The 7,245-nt window shown below is 33.8% G+C and overlaps 1 non-coding gene across 1 annotated transcript; it reads right to left on the bottom strand.

The window, feature by feature from the left end:
- Positions 1-3,965: 3,965 nt before the first annotated feature.
- TRNAS-GCU lies at positions 3,966-4,047 on the bottom strand. The gene has a single exon. It is a non-coding gene; the product is annotated as a tRNA-Ser (tRNA).
- Between the last annotated feature and the right edge of the window lie 3,198 nt (positions 4,048-7,245).

The following is a 7,245-nucleotide window of genomic DNA, read 5'->3' as shown; positions in this document are numbered from 1 at the left end:
GAGTATGGTGGGTAGTAAGGTGGGTATGGCATATGTGGAGGATAAGGGCTAAAACTGGGGTTATCCGATGTACCTCCCATCGAATACCCTGGATGGTGTGAATAGGGTGGGTAGTGATGTGGCTGGACATAACTCGAGGCCTGAGCGCCTCCCTCTGATTCTCCCATGCCCTCTTCCGGCATGCTCACACCAAGGTTGCCATCCCTCCTCTGATCTACCTCCATATCCTCAGACATTCCTCCCTGCACTGTTCCCCTTACTGATCTGCTTCTACCCAGATCCAAAGACCTTCTAGGGTCTCTAGCTACTCTGTCTCTATTGGACCTACTGGACATTGCCCTTGGCAACGCTGAAGGACGGGCATCAGCGCCCTCGTCCTGAGGTGGCACTCCAGTCACTCGTGCAGATCGACGAGTTCCTCTCATTCTATCTTCTGAAAACAACACATAGCATAAACAATCATCAGCATCATATGGTTCATGTGGAAACACATGAACCCTCATCATATACATAGCATCACATCATAGCATTTATGCACATGCATATCATCATGGCATATCATATCATCATGTAGACAGAACTCTACATCCTATCCTAGTGGACATGATTTTCCTAGTGTGCTTGACCTTCTAGAACATCTATGAGCCCGACACTCTAGGTCCGACCATATGAACCTAGGGCTCTGATACCACTCTGTAACGACCCGGAAATCCGACCCGTTACCGGCGCTAGGATCCAGATCGGCTTAAGGCCGCCGGGACCCGTAGCAAGCCAAACATACCTCCTGTAACCTGTAATATCCCATACATGATCAACAACATACATAAAACTGTAAACTTTTTCTTTCTTTTTCCAAGCTTAACCTGAACATGTGCACATCTAATAACATAACCACCACTGGAGTCCTCATCAAATGCTCCAATGGGGTATTTCATCATTCGATAAGCTTGGACTATCAAATACATCATAAAAACATTTCTATAGATCATGTGTCAAGGGGATAACCATAAACATAGGGTCAAGCACATACTAGTCCTCAATCATCCTCATCATTACATAACTATACATTACTCTTTCATTACATTAACATAGTCATAATACTCATTACATCATATTCATGTCCACTACTATCTATTACATCATACATGACTTTACTTCACTCTAGCCGACTTCCCGATCTATCCTGTACCTGCAACTCTGGGGATAAAGGGAGTGGGATGAGCTACTAGAGCCCAGTGAGCAGAATAATAAAACATCAATTTAAATCATGCTTTCATGTATGCGCCATAACACAAACATTTCACAACAAGGATGAACTTGTCACCATTTAGCCCCTATCTTCCTTACTTATACATGCCGGGGGCGTAGAGCCGTAGCAGGCACACCCGGACTACCATAATCAATCATAGTGCCAGGGGCGTAGAGCCGTAGCAGGCACACCTGGACTCACATAAGCTATCATGACATAAAAGGGCTAATGGATCATTCAACATTCATCCACATCAACAACAAAGTATGCAATGCAACATATTCGTGAATTCTAATGCAATCAACCTGATATATCTCATGGCATTCATGATGCGTGAATCATGCTAAAACATTTCATTAATTTGCTTTAAAACTTAAAGTTTATTCCACTCACCTCTGGCTAGCTCTGAAGAGACTCTGAAGCAGCTGGCTCACTGCTGGGGGTCTCGGTTCCTCAGGTCCGAACCTACAAAGGTGGACTCAAATGAGGGACCAAACATACATGAACATGACTCTAAAATACTCCCCAAAAACCCCCTAAAACATCCTGAAAACATCACATGAAAACATGCAAGAAATGGCTGAACAGGGCACTTTCGGCGGCAGGTTCGGCGGCCGAAAGTCCCTGTGCAGCCGAAAGTCATGCAGGTTCGGCGGCACTTTCGGCGGCCGAACCTCCCAGACAGAGACGAAACTTGAGTTTCGGGGGCAGGCTTCGGCAGCCGAAACTGCCTCCACAAGGGGGTTCGGCGGCCGAAAGTCACTTCGGCGGCCGAACCTGAGTTTCTGCCGAAGGGCAGAAACTCGGCTCCCTTGTGTCCACAGCCTCCAAAATGCCTCAAAACATGCATAAACTTGTTTCTAAACATGCATACACATCATACAACACACCTAGGGGTCTCAAACTATGATATACCCCAACTACAACACTTCAAACACACAAACATCAACATACATTGTTCATCAAAGCATCAAAACCCATAAACTCATCAATAAGCTTAAACATGCATTCTACCCCATCAACTTGCATAAAACTTTCATAAAGCATAAGAGAAGCATAGATCGAAGCTTACCTCTTGAAGAAACGAGAGGAAAGGCGATCCTAGCTTGGAGATGGAGAGATTGAGCTCTTTGAACCCCCAAGTACCCAAAACTTGCTCTTAGCTCACAGATCTTCAAAAAGGAAGTTAAAACTCGTGAAAACCATGAAAGATCTAGGGAAAACATTCAAGATTGAGGGAGGAGCGGCGGAGACTCACCTTGGCCGACAATGGGAGAGAAAAAGCTCACCCGTGCGGACCAAAGGGACCCTTTTATATGTGGCTGGCCAGGCCACGTTCGGGGGCCGAATGTGCCTCCGTATCCATGCAATGTTCGGCGGCCGAACATAAGGTTCGGCGGCCGAACCTGCACTTCCCTCACTCATGCTTTCGGGGGCCTAACGTGCCTCCTAATCACATGCATGTTCGGCGGCCGAAAGTCAAGTTCGGCGGCCGAACCTGGGTTTTCCTTCAAGCTACATTCATGCAAAAAAACTCATTTAATTTCTTACTTAAAAACATGAAATACATGAAAACATTTCATAAAATCATAGTTTTACCCTTCTAGAGGTTTCCGACATCCGTGGTCCCACCGGACGGTAGGGATTCCGATACCGGAGTCTAGCCGGGTATTACATGGACACTGGGCTGGGCTGAGAGTCGGACCAGATGCTGAGCCCAAGAGGAGAGGGCTTGCTTGGCGCGGGTTGGGCCGTCCTGAATGGAGGAGATGGGTGAGCCCGGCCTTTGAAGGCATATGGGTCCGGCTTGTTTCACGTGTGTGGGCCTCTGCTTGATGGGCTTTTGGCTATGGTCGAGGCCCTGGTTCGGGGTGAAGAAATCCAGCGGTTATCACTAATGATAAAATCTTTTACTCTCATTCTATTTAAATGATTTCTCAAAGAAGAATTTCTATTTTTTTTGAAAAGCAAGAATTTGAAAGTTACTATTTTAGCTAATTAAAATTTTAGAAGGTTAAAATTAGACATCTATTTTTAGAATGCTAAAATTAGATATCTAATTTTAAATATAGTTTAAATTTGAGTATTGAATTTTTACCTGTATTTATTTTTAGTTAACTATTTTCACTCTGCAAGTTTAACAAATTTCAGTCTGTACGAATTTCAATATCATAACGGTTCATAATTTTAAAATTTATTACCGTTAAAATACCGTGCAATTAAGAAGGAAAAATTTTCAAACACCTATTTAAGAGATTAAATTTCTGCATAAATATGTAATGAAAGTACTGATTTTCTAAGAGTATAAAAAATCCTTGCATTAGAAGTTTTTCATTCAAATTTCTGATTTTCATTGATAAATCGTCTCTCTCTTATCTTAATAGTATTAAGTCGTAATTGCTAAGAGTTATTGAGAGTGTTTCTATCTGAATAAAAAACTATATAAAGTTGATTAAGTGCGTGTTCATTTGATTGTGTTTAATGAAATTAATTTATGATTTCTCTTGTTTAAAAATACAGTAGATAGTAATATCTTTTTCAAATAATTTATTATTTAGTCTTTCAATTTATTCAAACTATTAGTTAAAATCCTTTTTAAAATATAAGAAATAAGTACTAAGTTGTTAATTTCAAAAAATCACATGGATTAAATATCAAATTTTTCAGAAAAAAAATTTTCAGGGGAAAAATTGTGAAAGAAGAAAGAGGAAAAAAACGTGGCCTGTGAGATTCGAACTCACGCGGGGAAACCCCACTTACTTAGCAGGCAAGCGCCTTAACCACTCGGCCAAAGCCACGAGCAGGCTTAGCTCGATATTTTATTACAAACAAATCCTAAGTATAAATAAATAAGAAGAATTTTAAAATTTGAGCTTATTGTGTGATATCTTAATTTTAATTTGATGTTATTTTTTAAAAATTAAATAAATTTATTTTTAAAATTATTTAATATTTTATTATTACATTTAATAAATTAGATGACATTGTAATTTATCGTTTATAAATTTTATTTAAACTTATTAAACTTAATTGAAAGGAAAAATGAATCATTTATTACTTGATAAAATATTCAAACTTAATAATTGAATCATTTATTGCATGATAAACTTGATAAGTTTTCTTCTTTTTTAATGTAGAAATTTGCTAATTTTTGAAATTGAAAATGTTATTTAATAATTTAATATTATCTAAATTAAAATTTTATTTAATGATCATATCTCAAAATTTTGATTTTTTATTATTTATATATAAGTCAAAATATAAAAATTTATTTATTAACTTTAAAATTTAATATAATTGTAAAAATTTAAAAGAACAACATATTATCTAATAGTTTTATATTAAAATTTTTTAGTATTATTTAATATTTAATTTAAATTTAAAATATAATTCTTGTTATCTCATAATTTTATATTTTTAAAAATATTTAAATGTATTATTTTAATGCTTTCATGCCAAAAGTTTACTTTTTAGTAGTCATATATATCTTAAAATTTAATTTTTTAATATTAAATTAATTTAAATAATAATATTATTATATATTTTAAAATTTAAATTTAATTATAAAATATTATCAATTTTCATATTTGATATCATACAACAATCGTCCAAAATAAGCAGTGAGCTGTTAGTATAAAATAGTCATGTAGTAAGTATTTGATAAACTAATAGACAGTCACGTCCGTAGAAAGAAAGGTTCAAAAGATCATAGTATTCAGAACCGAGAGAAAAGAAGACTCGAGCGCTTCAGGACAGATCGGTCTCAGATTAGTTCAGTTCTAGGATTCGCTTTCTCAATTATAGGGCGAGACTCCATAAAGAAGTTATTGTTAACGGCTACAATTCAGTGAATTTCCTTTGCGCCTATAATCACGGAATCCCTGACTAAGTAACTCGGCGAGATCCCTTATCAAATAACCGTCCACATGTTCACCAGATTATCAGAAAATGCTATATTTATCTATGCGTTCTTACGATACAAAAGAAAAATGATCATAAGGTAAAAGTACGCAATTATCTGGTATAAATACTCTTAAGTTATTCATTCACTCTATTCTCCAGTTTAGATTTGAGCGTCAGAGTACCTGTCGTGGGCACCTATCACCTCACTTTCTCTGTCTTGCAGGGGTTAGCCATGAGAAGAGGACAAAGTGATAGAAGAAGCTAGATTGTCCACTTCTGGCATTTCAGTAGGAGTCATGAGAAGAGCAGTAACATATCTCTAAATGGAGAATAGAGATAACAAAAGGAGGGAGAGTGAATTAGCAAAAATGATGTAAGAATAAGAGCAAGAGAAAAGTGAAATTTGAAATTGGAAAAGAAGAGAGAAGCGGCACTTATCGAAATCCCTTCCTCGAGTCGAATAAAAGTAATGGAGGCCTCGAAATTTACTCTCACACTAACCATGAAATAATTAGTAAGAGAGTAAACGGATACTTCATGATTAATGAGTCTCGGACTACCAAGACTTGCTACAGTCCAAGTTTTAGAGGGGTTTGGAATAAACTGATACAAGTCCACAGTGTGTTGTATGAGATGAAGCTCAGACCTCTAATGTTTGAGCTCACAGATTAGATAAAGTTTAAAGGAGATCAATGTAGACAAGTCCGACCAATTACCAATGACCGCATGAGGACAAAGTCCGCAATAAAAGAAATCGTGTTCAAATGGGGGCAAGAAGAATTAAATAGCTATTGATGAGAATCAGTAGCTTGAACTCACGATAGATTGCCAGCGTGAAGATAACAAACGGGTAAGAATATAAAACTGAGAGGGCACACCCGAAAAGGATAAAAAAGAGAATTGAAATAAAAAGGAGAAGGAAATACAAAGACTAAACTCACAAAAACGCACCTGATCTTAGATTCATGTTTTTTATCTCAATCATTAAAATGTTTATTTTCACATTAATAAGACACACTTCCCTATTTAAATTTTAAAATTAGATATAATTATAATAAAATTTACAATTTAAATAATTTTTAAAGATTTGAATTAAATATAAAAAATTTTAAAATTTTTTTTATACAAATGGACCTAAATAAATTTATAAAATTTTAAGAATACTTGATTTGATTAATTAAACATTAAATGCACAAATTTATGTTGCATTCGTTATAGTTGTTATTTTTTGTTTTTATTTTTTATTTAATAAAAATATATAAATTGTTGGTTTGTTAATTAAAAAAATATTTTTAAAATTAAAAAATATAAAACTAAAAATCATAAATATTAATTTTCTTATTATAAATTTTATTAAATCATTATTTCTCTATACAACTTTATTAGATTATCATTAAGAAATTCAAGATTTTTCAATCAAAATCATTTCATTATTTATAAATACAAATTTATTTAATTAATTTATAAAATATATTTTTATTTTATTATTATAAAGAAAATTTACCGTTTAGTATTTATAATATAAAAAAAACTTATTAACTTATTCTTCAATTTTAAAAAATAAATTAAAATATTATTGAAATTTTAAAAAATTATTAATTAATTATTTTATTAATTTTAATTGTTATGCTAATTAATTCTTATAGTATAAAAAATTTATTAATCAGTATCTCAGTTATTAAAAATATATCAATTAATTATTTCATTAGCTTTAATTATTAAAATATCAATATTTGAACTGATATTTTACATGAACTGCCGTATTTGAACAGAATAAAACCGCAATTTTATAAGAAAAGATAAGAGCAAATCTTTTTGAGAAAAAAATTATTTAGTAGAGTTTAATAAAATTAATTTATGATTTCTCTAGTTTAAAAATACAGTAGTTAGTAATATGTTTTTCAAATAATTTATTATTTAATCTTTCAATTTATTCAACCTATTAGTAACATGTGAAATAGTTAAAATTCTTTTTAAAATATAAGAAATAAGTACTAAGTTGTTAATTTCAAAAAGTCACATGGATTAAATATCAATTTTTTCAGAGAAATTTTCAGGGAAAAAATTGTGAAAGAAGAAAGGGGGAAAAAAAC

The sequence above is a fragment of the Manihot esculenta genome, chromosome 16 (genome assembly GCF_001659605.2).
Source record: "Manihot esculenta cultivar AM560-2 chromosome 16, M.esculenta_v8, whole genome shotgun sequence".
In the NCBI taxonomy this organism is placed as follows: domain Eukaryota; kingdom Viridiplantae; phylum Streptophyta; class Magnoliopsida; order Malpighiales; family Euphorbiaceae; genus Manihot; species Manihot esculenta.
This window is presented reverse-complemented; position numbering and strand designations above follow the sequence as displayed.